Raw genomic sequence first — 18259 nt, 5'->3', positions numbered from 1 at the left:
TCCCGGCTGCTCCCCGCGGCCATTCCCAGGCTAAGAGGCGGTGGGAGCGCCGGCCCGTGAGAGGCTGTGCCCCTTTTACCCCCCACCCCACACTCCAGTCCCTCCTGGCCTCAGCGCCTGGCACGGGCTGTAAGGAAGAGTTCTCTGCCTGGGTCTGCAATTGCGCCTGTCTGAGGAGAAAAATGCGCTAACTCCCTTGTTTAAGTGAGCAGAAAGGCTGAGCAGAGGAAACCGATGGGTAAGCTTTGCTAAACCCTCCCCTTGTTCGCCGACTTGGACGAGCTGTGGGTTTGCTGAGTTACTGAGCACATCGTGTTCTCGTATCGGGAGGAAAACCGCTGTCAGGAGCAATGCGAATGTCTGGAGTACAGCGTGATTTATGGTGTCTGCGCCCTTCACTGCTGCTCCGGAATGGCAATTGCAGTTCTTGCACAGCTGTGGAGTTTTGGCGGCTGTTTAGGCGATTGAAGGTATCTCTGGTATGCCTGTAATTGGTTTTCAAACAGTCGCCCTTCACAGACAATAACAGGGACAGGTGTGCCGTGAGCGGGTGGTTGTGATCATCCCGCTGTAAAGTCAATCCTTTTCTTCCCCTGCTGGCTGAACCCCAGTTCGCAGGTTAAGCGAGGATTTTGCAGGGACAGGAGCACACACCGTGAAATGTTGTGGTCATGTGGAGCTGGGGATGGGTGTGAGAGGGCACCCAGAAACCTGGCTGCCATTCTCAGATGCTTCGGCAATTAAACAGTGTGCTCTCTCCGGCGTTGAAAACACAATTTACAAGTGCTGCCTCAATTGCATTTGGCTGCAGCAGCTGTGTCGTGCTCTCATTCTGGTGAATATTTTACAATCAAAGGCAGATGCAACCTCGTGCTCCTCCTGTATGGGACAGTACATCGTGTCCAGGCCCTGAGCCACAGACTCTGAGTAAAGCCAGAGGGGGGAAAAACTGAGGTCTCCAGATAAAGCCGGTCCCTTTAATCCACAATATTATGTGAATGGGACTCTTTTGTCAGGTCTCCACTAAATGTAGTCAAGTTTGTTAAAACACAGGAACTTAGCATACTTATCCTTCTCCTTGATAAGGGAGTAAGGCAAATACCTTGTGCATCTTAATGCATATGCTTTTCTGATGTGCATTTATTTTTATTATTTTAGGGAGTCTGCCCTAAGCTTTGAAGCTGATAAACCACGTAGAGACCAAGACTACCCCCAAACATGTATCCTAGGGCAGGAGCACAGAGTGATAAACCATAAACTCCCAGCACCAGTGCAGAGCACTGTTCCCCCACAGCACAGCCACTGCTCTCAGCACTGGCTTTCTCTGCTTCCAGCAGCACAATTAATTCGGTTTTCCTTCCCTCACTTCAGCAGAAAACCCAGTAATGCAACCACAATTAATGTGATTTCAGTATCAATTTCACTTGTTATTATATACAGAGTTTTTTCAACTGTAGATTCTCTGTGTAATTGTTCCAAGTAACGCTGCCCAAAGTTTTTAGTAGAGCTATTCTAAAAATGGAACATTTCTGTGAATTTGATTGGGTCACTATGGCACACTTTTGTATTCAAAGTTAAAATGGTTGCCATACATTTATTAGGAAATAATGAATAGTAATTTTAAATATTAATAATATAGAATATAGAATTATTAACAAATAGTAAACACACACACACAGTCTGTTTTAAAAAAAAATTCTTTAGATGCACTCAGCCTTTTAGCTCATTGTCACAACCTATATTTTAAGTGTAGTTTGATGCACTGGTGTATAAAGAACCAAAACTTACCTGTACCAAGTTTTTGGAAGTTGAGGTAGTAGAAGATACTGAAAGTACCTGGTTTGTGGTGTTCAATGGAGAAAGGAGCAAAACTAATCTAACCTATTGTTTGATTTTATTTATTTGATGTGGTGGCCTTGTATTCTTTTCTAGTTTATTTATATAAATTTACATTTCCAGTGTACAAAATTCATAGATTTGTCTGTCTGCAGAAAGTTGCTTTTGTCTTTCCCAAAGCAGTGACTTGATTCAGTAAGGATTCTAATGTATTCAGTTGATGCTTAGGAATTCATCAATGGAATGTAATTGGAAATACTACAAGGTGTATTTTTGCAAATTTTTGAAAAAGCATATTGCAATGAATTGAGCAAATAGTTCATAAATCATAGCAAATGGTATTGGCCAAAGATTTGTTTGCATTTAGAATTTGCTGTGTGATTGTGTAAGTAATTACAGGTAAACAAGTAAATACAGGTAAATTACAGGTACAGGAGAGAATGCATCTGTAGTTCTGAGACATCTATTTTTAATGTTGCAAATAGAAATAGAATAACTTTAAATATGTAATCAATTTAGATGGAAATCCTTCCAGGCCAAGAGGTGAGTTCTTTTTATAGAAGTGTTACTAGTTAGGTTTATGTAGTCTGCCTGATCTGTAAATTTGTAAACTGTCCCAACACTTGTGAATTCCTATGTAAATAATACAGTGTAAGAATGATTAAGAGAAAAGACCATTGTTGGGGCTTCAAGGAAGCAGAATGACTGTCCTTAAGGAAGGGACTTGTCGGATCTCAAGATCTCAGTCCTGAGGTACTGAGCCACCGAGACCACCCTTGGGGGGTCTCGGGAGTCCTGGAATGTTGCCAGAAGTGTCTGGTAGCTGGACTTTAACCCTACACAGGAGACGACAAGGATGAGGGCTTCACCGGGTGAATGGTGAAGGGATTAGTTAATTAGAGGGTGAGACACAGGGTTTAGGATTTATGTACAGGGGGGTTTAGAGGAGTAAGATGGAGGAATTGGGGTGTGTCCTGCCCTCCTTCTTCTTCCTCTTCTCCTCCATCTTCTTTGGCCACGGTGGCATTTTTGGATTGGTTATTACTGAAAGTGCACCGAGTTATAAGAATAAATGGTATTGGGGAAAAATGATAAATATTGTACACGTAACAATGGGTATAAAAATACGTGGCGGTCCGGAGGGCGGCACAGTGTGCTCATGGCTGACTGCTGAGCAGATCTCTGTTCGGCTGAAAGAACATCTTTTAGATAAACAATTAATAAACATAAAAACCGAAAGAAGAACTGAAGCCTCTTCTCGTCCTTCGATACGCGGGCTGCCCCAAGGCCACCTCGGGCCTTTCCAGGCCCCTCAAACAGCCGAGATAACCGGACAGGGACTGTCCTTAGGAGCTACAGTACCTCTCAGTTCATTGAGCCAGTAGTACAACACAAGGCAGGTATCTGATTTGAAATGCTAACTGCCTTTTATATTTGACTTGGGTTTCAGCAGGTTTCTTACTTTCCTGTGCCCTATTTGATCTCAGCCTTGCTCCTCAATAGAATATCCAGCTCTGTCTCCCTGTCTGGAGCCTGGGAGCTGTGATCTATCCCTCTCCACACTGCTTTCACACTGGGATGCTGGCTGGCCAGCAATGGGTCTGGTACATCTCAAAATCTGTTCTGTTTGTAAACTCCACCGCTGGTCTCGAATGGATTTTTGTCTTCCATTTTGTGCCCTTCTCACCCAGCTTGTGGCTGCAAAGAGAAGAGGGTTCTGAAATACATGCCTTGAAGCCTTATTGAAGGAAATCAGGGATAAGAAAGGCTGCTCACATCGCCTCCTAATCAAATGCCTTCGTTTAGGCGGTGATGTGAGCAACTCCAATAAATGATTACTCATTTGCCAAAGTAAACAACACAAAGACAATGTGCTCATATGTTGACTTCAGTTCAGGAGATATATTTATTTGAAGGGAAATTACACTGTTTTTTTTTGTGGTAAACAAAAATTCACATTTCCTTTGCTGAAAGAAAAATGAACGTGACAGAGATGAGAACAGAAGGAAGGAAGGCGTGGCGGTGTGAGAAGCTCCTGCAGCGGGGCACATCCGTAGGGTTCAAGCTGGCAAAGCAGCTCTGCGGGGAGGGAGGCTCGGCTTATGGAGAGACGGCATTTCCAGCAATCCATGATAGCAACGAGTCACAGGCGTGGGCACTAGAGGGTGCTGCAAGAACGACTGCAGCACGAACAGCTCCGTGTTGGATGTACAGAACCCCCGGAAAGGGGAGCTCCTCAGAGGCGTGGCGCCCCTCAGAGCTCTGTTCTGAGCCAGCCTTGCCATAAACAGCGCACCGGTGTTCTCCTATTGCATCTGCTGCTGTCAAAGGGAGGGCCGGCACCTTGGAGGGAATCTGTGTGACAGCTTCCTTAGCCGTGCTCAACAGGTGACGGCACAACAAGTGGAAACACTGCAATCACTTTTTCAAAGAAGTTTTGTTTTGAAACAACTCTAAATAGAGGGACTGAGCATATGGTGAGAATGAGTAGAGGCAAATTTGATAAATGGAAGTTTGAATCTTGATAGTGATTCTGAAGTTGGTATTTAAAATAATTTCACCTGTGTATGTTTTGATGTCTGATAAATTGCGACAGAGTAAATAGTATAGTTTCAGTTTAACTTAAATAGTTAATTTTGAAAGTACTTTTTTTGTTTTGAAGATTGTAAGACTGTTTAATACTACAGAGTTGTTGATTATAATGTCATCCCATACTAGCTTGATTTTACAAGTTCTTTAAGTACTTTGGAAATACTGGCCAATAATTACTGAAGTACGTTTAGTTTGATGATAGAGCTGTTTGGAATTGTTGTTACCAACATTTTAAGGTAAGAAGATGTCAGTTACCTAGTAAGGAGGTAATGACACAGTGAGAAGCCTTGCAAGTAAATAAAATGGATATTTTATATGAGAATTTGACAACATGAATACCACTGAAATTTCTTCCCATTTCATGCATTCATTTTTTAATAGTTAAAAGGGAATAGTATTTGTTTTCTGACCATTTCTAGTAGTTAGAATAGGAAAAACTGTAGCATGTGACAGCAGGAGCCCACCTTAAGGTGGTGTGAATGCACTTGGCCTTTTCTTCATTCGTTGGGTTGTGCCTTTCCCTTTGGAAAGGGCATTTTGTGGAGATGTGGTACCAAATGACCTCCATGCTGACACAGCTGTGCTTTTGTATGCAGGCTGTGAACAGTCTCAGAGCCTTGCTATGGGAGCTCTGTATGCTCCTGTGTATGGGCTGTCCCAGATAGTGGCTTGTACCAGCTGTGCATCAAATGCATTTTCTGCATCTGTGTGTGCCTTACACCAAGGCAGTCACTGAAGAGTCAGGGCTTTGGCTGGAGAAACAAGTGCCTGCTAGATCAAGTGCCAAGGGTCTTCCAAATGACCCCAACAGACAGAGTGGGGACAGTGTAGATCCAGGTGCATTTTACAGCACGTTTTCCTCATTGAAAAGCAGAGATGGTGTCTTGTACACACCTGTCATGGCAATGCCAGTCAAATCCCATCACTGTTAACTGCTTGTTCATACCAGCCAGGTGTAGAGGTGTGATTTTGTATTCTGGTGTATCTCCTCTATTCTGGTAAAGAAAAGAAGCTCTGAAATAAATGATCATAAGTATTTTCTAATTAGCTGTGTTACATACAGACTTTAAGTTACTTTATCAATAAGGCATTGGTTACTGCTGGATACCTTTTCCTAAAATTGCAAATGGAAAAACTCATAACAGCTGAAACAAATGCTGACTATTCAAAAGATAACCTGAGAAGCCAAACAGAGCCTGCACCTATAACTTCTGAATTGAAACTGTTTAGTGCAAAGACTGCCATAAAAAGACAGGCATATTCTATATCTTATTGTATGTGGGGGTCTTCCTTCATGGGTTTGTTCTTTAAGCTGTGGCTGTCAGTAAGCAAGGATAGAGTTTAAGGGGAGCAGAGCTAAAATGGGTCTCAAAATCTTATTTACATCAAGCAGCTGCTGAATCTTTAGTGTTCACTGTCCCATGTCTTTAAAATTTTTTCTTTCCTTACTAATAGCAGGGGAGACAAAGCTTTGTTCAGCTAGGGAAGGTAAGTGCTGCAATGGTTATAAAAAGATTCTGGCTGAAAAGGAGAGACTCTCAGTCTTTTAAAAGCTTCATGCCTGTAGCCTAACAAATGTTCACAGCCTCTGCTGTGATACAAACCAGCTGTAACCATGCATTACTGTGTGTAAACAGTGTTCCCTTGCTGTAAGTGTTTCCAACAACAAAGCAGGACGTACAAGCTTTACTGTTCTCTTCTCAACTTGTGTTAATTCCCTACTATTGATAATTGCCCTATTTTTAAAAATCCTGTCCCATTCTTGAGGCCAGCAAGAGCAGGGGCCAGCTCTGGATTGCATGGCAGCTGGGATTGCATGCCCAGTGACAGGCTGAAAGCTGGCCTAGGAGAGTGGGGCTTGGTGCAGCTTTTAGTGTCTTTGGGAAAAGTCTCATTGCAAAATCTTTGAACTCATGGAAACAATGAACTTTTAATGCATTAGTTCATAACCACGGCCCTGCTTTTCAAGAAGCAATTCATCGAGCAAGCATAGACTCTTCTTTTTTTTCTTGTGTTTCATGAATTAACACTAAAACGTTCCTTACTGGAGGTGGTTATCTTTAATGGTAGTTATCCTGTTCTCTCAGAGAACTCTGACAGGAGCCTCAAGGGTTCACAGATCAGAGTTAGTGATACTTCAGAACTGGTGGGTGTCCTAAGTAATGCAATATACTAGCTCAAGTAAACATCCACTTTCCCTTTTCTGATACTGCAGCAAGCGGGGTTACTTGTTTTTTCTTCTCATATGTCTATTTCTTACAAGAAATGTAGCCTCTACTTTTCTCCTGCGTTTTGCACTGATGCCTTGGCATTTGTGGCCTCTGTCTGACACAAAGGGGCCGATTCTAAGGGGTGGGTGCCCTTTACTATTCACATCTCCTCTGAGGTAAATGATGCCAACAGACCTCTAGTTTATAAGTATGTTCAAACTGACGTAAAATTCATTTCCCAAGTTATTTCCAAGCACCAAGTCCAGATGCCTATTGTTAGGGTTTGGATTTCTCTCTTGCAGCAGCTGCAGAGTGGATTTTTATTTTTTTTTTGGACAGTTGTATTGAGTTTCATAGCAGGGAAAATGGTTTTGTTGCCAAATGGTTGTTACCATGATTTCTACTGAAAGAAGGCTTTTGGAGGGGAGAATGAGTCCAAATGTGTTGTTTATTTCAGAGTTGTGTGGTATCTTTTAATGCACAATGTTTTTAGTAGTCTGGGTAAATGCTGCTGCTTTAGCTACCAGGAAAAACCAACACAAACCATGATGTATCCTGAACTGGGACTTTACCTGTTAGAAACAACAGTCATCATGGAATAGCTTTGCATTGTAAGGCCTATTGCACTGACAAGCATAAATTAACAGGAGACTCTCTCCTAGCTCTCATGCAAGTAACAGGTTGTGTGAAATGTGGTTTAGGCATTATCCCCTCCAAATTGTCTTCTCTCACACATGGCTGCTTACTTGTAGTCTGCATACCTGCTCTTAACATTCTTAATCCACAGGCACCAATTCTAGCTAAGGATCTTCTAAATTGGTATGCACATCTGTTAAATCCTTCACATGCCTTTTCCCAAAGTTTACTGGAACTTGGTAGCTGGTGGAGCAAGAATTGCCTTTGGGTTTGGGTTTATGTTGCCTTTAGCAATTGTTGATATAATTAATATTGCTACTATTCTGTAGCTTCAATTAGAGTGGGTTTGTTTGTTTTTTCAGAAGGTTTCATGTTCTCCTGGCACAGTGAACTCCAGATCCACACAGTGCACTTGGAGGGCCCTGAGACAGTGAGAGCTCATGGTATTGACCTGCAGCTGATTTTGTGGTTTAGAGGGAAGGCATTGCTCCAGTGAAATAATAAGGATGGCACCATGTTTCAGAAGGCAGCAGCAGCCTTCAAATGATGGCAGGTCTTATTGAAGGATCCCAGCAGAAGCAGCTCCATGAATTTCTGGACCTGTTTCATGCTATCTCTGAAATGCATTCTTGTAGCAAAAACCTAGGGTTGCTACAAACCATGTTTTGGTTCATCTGGAGAGAACATGGTCAAACCCTCCTACTTTTAGAAGTCACAGAAGTGGTGGAGTTAGATAAAGTTTGTAATTAATTAAATGGAGGTGAGAGAAAATGTTCTATGCAATGGAAGCATTTATTTGGATTACTTTAGTGTTGTTCATGAACACTAAATCAGTCTCCTGTTTCAAATTATGCTTAATTATAGTTTTGCTCTCTGTCTGTTGGACAAGTCTTTTTATGAATAAGCACCTCAGACTTGTATTGTATTAGGGCACCTTTGTAAGTTTATGCCAATTTAAATTCTTTGAATATTGTGATAAAAGTAATCTTAATCTGATTAACCTAGGTGTTCATACTTGTTATTTCTCTGAGAAAGAATCTTACTGAGATACCTGTTCTTCTAAATATCCAAAGTTATTTTGGTTGCAATAATTTGCTTATTTGTCTTGATTCCATTTATTTTTTCTTTTCATGTAAATGCCTTCTACTATCTTGACTATGTATTTAATTTGTGGTTTGCTGTGGATAAGTTAATACATCCTCAAGCTATTAGGGTTGCTATTGCAGATGCTAGTTTGGTCTTATTACTTCTATTCTACCCTCTTTGAAGGTAATTCATATAAATTCTTGTGGTATGTTCTGTGTAGTTTCACTTCTAGATTCACAATTGCCTTCATGGTCTTCAGTGCTATTCTGTTTGTGAAATGCAGTAAAACTGTTAAATGTGTTTCAGGTTTTGTTTTTTTTGTGAAGATGAATGTGTTTGCTGTGCTACTTTTCTTGCTTAACTTACTATTATTTTTCATTTTCAAATTGTTTTCCTTTCAAATTTCAAAATTTTCAGTAGTTTCTTATCGGTATCAGAGGTAAATAAACTGCCACATCCTAGAAATGTCCCCAGCACAGTCTGCAGGCTGGTGTATGGTGTGTCCTGCTGTTTTGCTGCCATTATAGGCAGGTGCCTAGGGAGTTAATGCCCTGTAATTTCAGCAAGGTCCTGCCATGTGCCCACTTCTGTCAGTCAGATTGATGTGCCACACAGCTATTTCCCATCTCAGGGATGAATAAATAAGATTGTATTTGACATTTGTGGATAAATATTTGGCCTCCACTCCTCCCTGAAACTTGCAGGTGTCATAATTTTGGAGAACTCATAGTTCCTGGCTGTGAAAGGCTGGACAGAACTCCTGCCAGAGCCATGAAAATCTTCTCTTTTGTCAGCCAGCAGAGAGGCTGCTGAGCAATTTGAGAGCCTCCCTTCCCACAGAGACTGGGTATTGTGTTACTGCAGTGCTTCCAGGCACTCCTGCATGGAGGAGAGAAAGCCATAGGAAATGTTTGGTCTCTTACATGATGGTACAGGAGGAGCTGCAGAATTTGGCCGGCAAGGCAGAGTTTGATAAGCACTGAGTCTCTCTATAAAACTGATTGTTTGTTAGCCAATTGATGACTTCTGTGGAGTCTGTGCTGCTCAGTAGTTATCAGGCCTGAGGAGCAGAACCAAAGGTTATAGTTTGCAGGTTAAATAATCTGTCTTAGAGGATGTGCAGCTTTTGAAATACTCAAAATAATCTAGACTGTCAAAGTAAAATAGCAAAGGTATCAGCTATTTTGGCTAAATTTTTTTTCCTCTGTTGAGCAATAAGGTCTGTAGACAAAAAAAAAAAAATAATTCTGAGAGCCCCACAAGAGAGTGGCTGCCAAATACAACAAAGGTTTCCTGTGCAAATCTAGAGAGCCAGGCTTCAGTCAGCCTTGTGGCAATTGCTGGAATTTGCTTACCTCTGCATTTTGTTTGACTGGGTATCCTTCAGGCCCATGTGGGTAATCAGTTTTAACTTTGTGAATTATGAATTTCCAATTTAGATAGAAAAAAAATGCGGATAGTGTTAGAGAAAACCATATTAAATGGTTTTAGTGAAATGTGGTTTACTTTTACTTGTGCCATTTATTACTAAGAGCCCACAAGCACAAGAGCTCTCCTACTGTTGTATTTATGAACTATTTCCATGGGCAGTGCTGCAGGTTCTTCCTGTTTTGTGCTACTTGAAGCCAACTGAATGTGAACTGGTGCAAGGTGGTTTCTGGATATCACTCTTGCATGATGCTGTAACAAGAAGTGTTTTGTTCCTCACCAGCAGACCCTCCTAGCTGGCACCAGCTGCTCTGCTGTGTCATTTCCCTTGTTGTTCTTTCCTTGTTGTTCTCTTCCTCAGCACGACATGTGCTGATGTTGTAAGGAAGGTTTCTCACCTGCTTATCCCCCACCTTGTGGGTGTCAGTCTCTTATGGGCTTGGGCAGGAACTGTGGTTGAGATAGCAGTGTGTGGAAGAAACTGACATGTAAGACAAAATAGAATGGAATAAATAAGAAAGTTCATCAACAAAAATATTTTTCTCTGCAGCATGCTATCTGCACTTCAGTTGTAAGCTAGGCTATATTTGCTGCCTGGGAAGTCCAAGGGAAATAAATGTTCTATGCTTACTTTGTCACACTTTGGATTAAACAGCCCTTCAGTGCAGACCCTCCTTTGACCCGGGATGCCCTGATGTCAAAAACAGTCACATGAAACTAAATTGGAATAATCTTGAAACAAAATCACTGAAGCTTTAATTTCCTTTTTTATTTGTGGATGCATATGGAATAATAATTTTGCTTCATAATTTCAAGCTGAAAGATAGCTTTTCTCATCTATCAAGATTTTCCTTCAAGTGCATTTAATCTTTTATGCTTGATTCCTAAGAGGCACATTAGTGAGTGAGAAAGGACCTCTTCAAGGACAGAGGAAATTTTTTTGAATTGCTTAATTTTTTGTCTTTGTGTGACTTTGAAAGCTAGAGGACAGATTTCCAGCAGTAAAAGAAGCAGGAGCATATATAAAAACTATAGGAGGCAGAGCAGGAGAGTCAAGACAAAGAGGCAAGGCAGTGGGAAAATAGAAATAGCAAGTTTTCCTTTTAACAATATTGAAAAGGCACTAGGTGAACAGAGCATATCTTAAGTGAGGGGACAAATCTCAGTGTGATGCTACAGCTTTCTGACTTGTTAAGCACACCAGGAATTTGTAGAAAAGAAGGGAAGACAATGTTCAAAGCTGAATGTTGTGAACTATAATTAGTTTGAAAAGTCCCCACATTGAAACTTTCAGACTTAGAAAAGAGGAGTCTGTTGGAGATTTTTTCAGGGATGGCCTAGAAGGCAGCTGTGAGGAGCAGATTCTCACAGCCTGCTTCTGTGAACAGCAGAGGTTCTCAGGTTATTTTTAACTACAGGTAAAAGTGGCAAACATGAAGGCCTTGAGAGCCTTGCACATCAGAGTTCTCAGGCAGCTTTCTCATAACAAGTAGATGTTCTATCTTTGGCTGTTTTGGGAAAGCAAGAATAATTTTGAGAACCCAAATCTTGGTATTGGAAACATAAGGAGGAGTTGGTAGTTTATCTCTGACCTATTGTGAGCTCAGATTTTGCAATATGCATGAACTTGATTAACACTGTTATAAAAGGTGATGGATTGATCAATAAAGGGGAGTCGATGGCTGACCAACGCAAGGTGGGTCGTCTCCCTCCAACTTCAATAGGAGTCTTTCCCTTTGTGCCCCATATGAAAGGATCTGAGAAGACTCAGATCAGGAGACACAAGAGATATTTATGGAAAGTCAACAGCACACCAAGAAGCAGTTTGTGCTTGTGCCTGTGTTGGAGGGCCAGCAGAAGCAGAAAGGCCTTAGAAGGGCATGAAACTGAATTACTTTCATTTGACCTTTCTTTGTGGATGGTCACTAGCCCAGAGCTCTGGAAATGTGGGGAGGCAGCTGAAGAGATGCTATACTGCTGCCCACTGTGTGTGCTGTGTGGGGGAAATCAGAGATCCTGCTTTTCACCATCCTCTCCCACTTCATTAGCCATAAAATTGCATGTAGTCTCAAGAGAATTTTAAACAGGGAAAACTGCCAGCCTGATCTTTCACAAAATAACAAAGTTAACCTATTTGTGGCAGCAAAAAGAGAGGCCTTTTTTTGTCAGGGGCTTTGTATCCCTCCCAAAGGTTTTTCACCAGCAGTCTTAGTACAGCACCACATAGGAACATCTAACTTTTCAGCTTGCACAGAATAATCACAGAATTGCACACAATCACACTGCAATTCCATCAAAATGGACAAATTGCTTAAGTATTTAAGGTCTGTTTAGCTTGAATAGTAGGGGACAGAAGGACGTTTATAGAGATTTATTTCTATATTCCTTGTGGATGATGCAACATGCTTAGAGTAAAGTGAACTTACCTGAGGGGAGCTTGGTGATAATTTTTTTTAGGACTTTCAACATCATGAAGTCTGGAGGAAACCAGCTCTGTGGGTTTAAGGATAATTTGAAAAGCATGTGTTTTCAGATGCTTTCAATAGGTCATTCCATTAGAAATGGAAGTGCTGGATATATAGTTGATGGGAATTATGCAGTGGAAAAAGAATGCAGTTGTATTTTATCATAAAATGGCTTTGTATTTCAAAGAAGTTTACAAAAAAAGGTGGGCTTCTGAGCATGCCAAGCAAGTTTGAAGATCAAATTTGTAAGTGGACTTGGTAATTACATTTTCAGTTTTGATGTAAAAGTGGCATTTTGATGAGCACTTTTGTTACTCAGTTTAACTTATTGCACGTGGAACTCATTCTTGTATTAAATTAGAATTTTATCTGGAACTCGTATTGCTTGAGACTAATGTAGATGTGCAATGAGATGTTACCTTGAGATGTGTTTTAAAAAGTGATTTAAATCAAGATACTGAGGCCATTCTATTCTTTGAGAGCAATTTTCATAGCTGGAGCCTTCTATGCTGATTTGTCAAATGTGAGTGAAATCCTGGTGCCAGTGTCAGAACTGGAGCATTCTCTTGCAGCAGACCTGCAAAGAGGAGACAGGGACAGCTCATTAAATTCCACCTGCAGAGGGCATTGCCAAGGTCTGCAGATAGCTGAGACCAGCATCATGATTAATGAGGAAAAGGACAGATTTTACACTGAGAAGGTATTCTGGGTCTCTGCATCAAAAGGGCCATGTCAAAAAATGCCTTTTTCTGTTATGTGGATAGAAACATCTGTCCCTGGTACAGCACATGAGAACAGGCTGGGACAAATGGTGGTTGTCTGTGGGAGCTGGAAGTGATGGATTTTTCAGGTGCCTGGTGCTTGGATGTGTCTGAGGAGGACATGGTGACAATACCCGTGTTTTCTGAAGCACCTTTTCCCTCTCAAGTTACTCAGTTTAAATGCAGACCTTCCATTTAAAATGCATTAAAGAAACTAAAACTTAGAGCAGGTGTGATGTTGGTAAGGTTTATTTTCTTAGGTAGCTAGGTCAGTATTCACAGAGAAGACCTGTTTGCCCAAACCTTGACAGCAGTGTTATCAGCTTGCTTTCAAAGATAAAAGGCGGAAAAAAAAGGCAATTCCAAAGAAAAATCAAAAGACAAAATTTGTGTGGTCAAAAGACAAAATTTGTTAAAATGCTGAATGAAGGAGATGACGTTAGAGAAGGAAGGTGCTGGACACTTATTGGCTATTAGGGCTAGTATGAAATGAAATTTGAAAACAAAGGAAGACAGGAGGTGGACAAATAACTTCTGTGTAGCTTTTGGGTGGTTCTGTAAGGTGTTTTGGGGTTTTTCTGGTGGGGGGTTGGGCTTTGTTTTGGTTTTTGTCTTCGTTGGCTTTAGAAATCTTGGTTTCTGTACGAACTGTTAAAGTGAGTTGTACAAACTCCAAGTGAGCTGGGTGCTGGTTTAACTGCTCTGCACCTGACAGGAGTGTGCGACCCCTCGGCAGCTGCCCTGACTGCTAGCAGCAGGCAGAGGAGCAATCTGATCAGTTTTTCCACTGAGCCAACTCCCAAGCACCTGATGCTGCACACTGGTGTTTAATAAATCAGCCCTCAGAACAGGAGTGGGGAGAAGTTACAATCCATGTGCAGCAGTAGAATTATATGTTTAAGTGCACACTGTGTAGATGCTGATAGCTGCTCTGTTGTCACCATGGCAGGTGCTAAAGGACATTCCCATGTTTCAGTTTTGGGGAGAGTACATCTGTGATGTACATTAGGGAGGCTGCACCAGATCATACTGTTCCATGGTGTTTATTAGTTCACCTTTGTCTACTTACACTTCCAAAATCCCTTTCTCTGCTTTCTTTGTGCCAGCTCCTGCTTTTGGGATCAGGGGTCAGCCCTGATTGAATGAGTTCACATGAAGCCAGCTCCTAAGTCATCCTCCCCACACTCTGAGAGGGGCTTTGGCATAGAAAAGATGAGTGGCTGGAGCCTAATGAGTCATACCCAGCTAGTGAGTAAGATTTATGCTGATCATAATTAAAAGTTAATTGAAAACAACACAGTGACCTTTTTGTTTTGAATGCACTGCACAGTCAAGCGTCCTTCAACTATTTTCTAGCCATGTGTTTTAGTCCCAGGAGACCTTACCATAAGTAAAGAGAAGGTTGGAAAGAGCTTGCCTTTTGCTTAATCTTGCTTTTAAGTCTGTCCCCTGTCAAACAGAGGATCTGCTTTCCAGAATGTGACTCATGATTTTTAAAGAAAATAAAACACTAATTACTAGCTGACAATGCTAATTGCTAAGACATTTGGGACAGTCTTCTATAAAATTTAAGTGAATGCCTTTTAGTTCTCTCTCCACTAAGAGAAGCCTGAATTGTGTTTCCATTTGGCCTTTGGGAGTACAGCTGAGACTTGGAAAGATGCACTTTAAGAAAAATATTTTGTCTTGGAGAGGTAATCACTTGTTCTGAACTGAAACCTGAGTGGCAAAATGTGTATGGTGCATATTCAGGAGAAGGGCAAAGCCTGTATGCTGCCCTGAATAAACCAGTTCCTCCTAGGTGTGTAGGAAAGAGATGAACTTGCTCTAGGGTGAAAGGTAGGGCAGCGTTAGAAGGAAAGGCATTCAGTAGTTAGGAGTTCTCTAGCAGTGAATGTGTTGTGGTCCTTTTGTTACTTTGTGAATGATAATGAACTACTTGTGGATTGGAAAGAAACACCATAAGACCATTCTGCTGCATCTACCTTGCAATAGAATTTTGGCATAAAACAAACTCTGGGAGTCTGCAGCTACACTGGTTAATGTCTATGGTTATCAACATGTACTCATTCTGTCAGGGGGTTTCTTATCTCCATCTGTCATTGCATGTCCCACATTCTCCTTGTGGTGAAATTTCTCACTTACCAGTATTCTACACATAGATTACTTGAGCTGATAAACTGTTCTTTAATATTTTCAGTTTAGTTATTTTTGAGCATCAAAACAGACAGATTTTCTTTCCAGTGTTTACTTAGAACTGACCCTCCCAGAGAGGAAAAGAAATATCCAGCCCATGTTATTTTTAAGGTGTTGCCTAAACCCATTCCAAAGCCAGTTCTTCAGAGGAAAGCAGAGACATAAGTCATCTGCTGAAAAGGAATAACTTTTTTTTCAAACTATAGCGGAAAAATCATTCCCTCATTTTGTTAGACAGCTAAGCAAATCCCTGACAAGTAATTAATCAAAATAATATATTGACTTTTAGTAGAAAAAGAGAAGACTTGTATTCCTACTCAAGGAGGTGTCCTAATGGTTTAGCTATACTGCAAAATATGTATTTGTATTAGTGACTGTAGCAGTAGGGAGAGAATTTGATTGTTGTATGTTTATTTCTGTGGGCCTATTTGAAAATCAGGGTAAAATTTTTCCTTTGGAATAATTCAGACACCTACAGAATACCTTCCTACACTGAACAGTTTAGAGCCAGCATCTTCCAAGGACTTAACATAATGCCATTTCAAGTGATACTTGCCTTCCTGATTCTGGAATTTTTTTAGCCACCCATCTTCCTGGGAAATGTACATGATCCACTTATTCTGAGAACCAGGTTTTAAAACTTAGGATTGCAAATAGAGAAATAGATATTTCTTTATGTGTTTTGGCTTTATGTTCACCTTTCTTGTAGGGGTTAGTTACTTATAAATATTGTGGATTCCCCCACATAGCTCTTCTGAATTCATTGCACTGTACAGCAGTTAGCAATGTAAATTGTCATTTAGGCTGTGCTTGCTACCAGAGATGATGCCACAAAAGGTGGGGATGGGAGAAACTGCAATACTCTAGACTGGAATTTTCCTTTCAGGATGACACAGGAGTGCTATAGTAAGTGGATTCAGGAGGCATACTGAAACAAAAGTGATTTGTATGTTGCACACTTCAGACTAGTTCAGTTCTAAAGGCAGTTTCATGGGCTGTGCTTGCAGGCACGCACCCAGAAGAGAAACTTGAGGAGAAGCAGCACAGGACCCTCATGGTGTTGCTTTACTTCATGTTCTGCTGCCTTCCTCACTAGCCATTGGCATTTTGCAGGCTCTGTGTATGAGCACCAAACCTTCTACTTTTTTTAGAGAGGTTTGTGATTGTCCAGAAAAATGCTATTAAATATTTTACATTCTTGCTTCCACCTAGTTTTGGTCAATAGTGTGATAATTTGATCTTAATCCCCTACACTGTTTTATGAAAATGTGACATTTTAAAAGGGGCATGTAAGTACTAGATACAAACCAATACTGTTCATTCAGGTATTCCTGAGATATGAATTAAAAATAAATGAAAACAGATGTGTCTTATTTTGCATTTAAGAATTATTTTTTTAAAGCCAATAATTAAATTATTCTTTGTTCCAGGCTCTCAAGATAAAATACAGAATACAGTTGTGCATGTCACTATTTTCTGTCACATTTGCACAGGCTGGGTGATTGAAAGGGTGATATACTGGGAAAATACCAGTTTGTTTGACCTATGTACGTGATTGTCTCCTAGCACCTGCTGTTGGCTGAGGTTGCTGTGCTGCCAAACAGGTGCAGCTAAAGAAGTTTTATACCAGTCCCTCTGTTCCCAAGGACAGGTACAGCCTATTCCTACAGGTAGGAATTCATCTGTTCTTGCTGGTTTGGAGATCTTCTGACTATTCTGCTGCTGTCACATGCATCATTAAAGTAGTTTAAAGGGAATTGTTTCTGTATGGGGCTGTAGAGAAACAAAAATTTTCACTATTGTTTTGACTATTATTTTTCCCTAACATGTTTGAGATGAATGGTAGGAAAAGTATGTGGCAAGCTTCTACTGTAAGATGAATTAGGTTGGTATGTTTCAAAACACTTGAGAAGACTTTTGTTAAGAGTTCACTTAGATTGATTTGTTTATACAATGCACATCAGCCATAAATATTTTGAATTTTTGTTAACAAAACCAAAGATGAGTTGATAGTTTTTTTGCCCCAAGATGTCTATGACTTTGGATTGTTCATTAGAATGCCTTGTTCAATACACATAACAGTCTGCCTTGAAGCTGTGTCAGTGGCTGTTTGATCTCTTAGCTGGCCATGTCCAGGTGACTGCTGCATTTTTCTGTCACTTTCACTCACCCTGGTATACTGAACATTTTGAGATAAAACAGATATTTAACTTTGCTGATTTTTCTGCTGTTTACAACTGTGTTGCTTAGCTATCATCACCTGAGCTCAAAGCACAGTTGTCCAGGCTTCTGTATGTTTGGGCAACAGATTGACAGAAATAGCCTTAATGAATGTTTTTTCTAGAATTCTTCCAGTAACTGCTTTTGATGACAGTTTTAGCACCATGTATATAATCTCCCTTTTTGGAAATTCCACTGACCCAATGATTTGTAAATCTAATGTAAAGCTCTTCTGTATTTATCTGTTCTCTGGCCTTGCTGTGACAAAGTGCAAACCCTCATGTCTATGGCATGTTTTTTAAGTTAAGGGGGAAGAAAGTATATTCATTAAGCATTTGCCAAAGCATGCCTCTGAATAATTTCTGTTCATCTCTTCTCAATTATGTGTATACTTTGAAATGAGTTTTGCGCATGAAAATGGATTATTGGCAACTTGTCTTCTGATCAGTATTGTCAAGGCCAAGTTTTTAAATCTTTCTTCCCCTGGTGCAGCATTCCACAAGAGATTCCATTGTGAAGGAACACTGAATTTTCTCCTGTATTTCAGTCCTGGTTTGTCTTAATTAAGCCTTTTTTTTTTTTTTTTTTTTTTTTTTTTTCCCCCAAGCAATGGCCTTCTCACATTTTAATCTAGTGTTGCAGTGAATTCAAAATGATCCGACATTTTTCTCATGCAGTTTTTTTTTTTTTTTTTTCCTGGAGCCTAAATGCTCCTAAACTGTGCTTGCTTTGGAATCTATAGCATTTCTCAGTAAAACAGATGCCATATATCAAAATCCATTTATAAGGTGGTGTAGCTTGCCTCTCCAATCACAAGTTTCTGGTTTGG

This window comes from Zonotrichia albicollis, chromosome 10 (genome assembly GCF_047830755.1).
Source record: "Zonotrichia albicollis isolate bZonAlb1 chromosome 10, bZonAlb1.hap1, whole genome shotgun sequence".
Classification (NCBI taxonomy): Eukaryota; Metazoa; Chordata; class Aves; order Passeriformes; family Passerellidae; genus Zonotrichia; species Zonotrichia albicollis.
Note: the sequence above shows the minus strand (reverse complement) of the source record.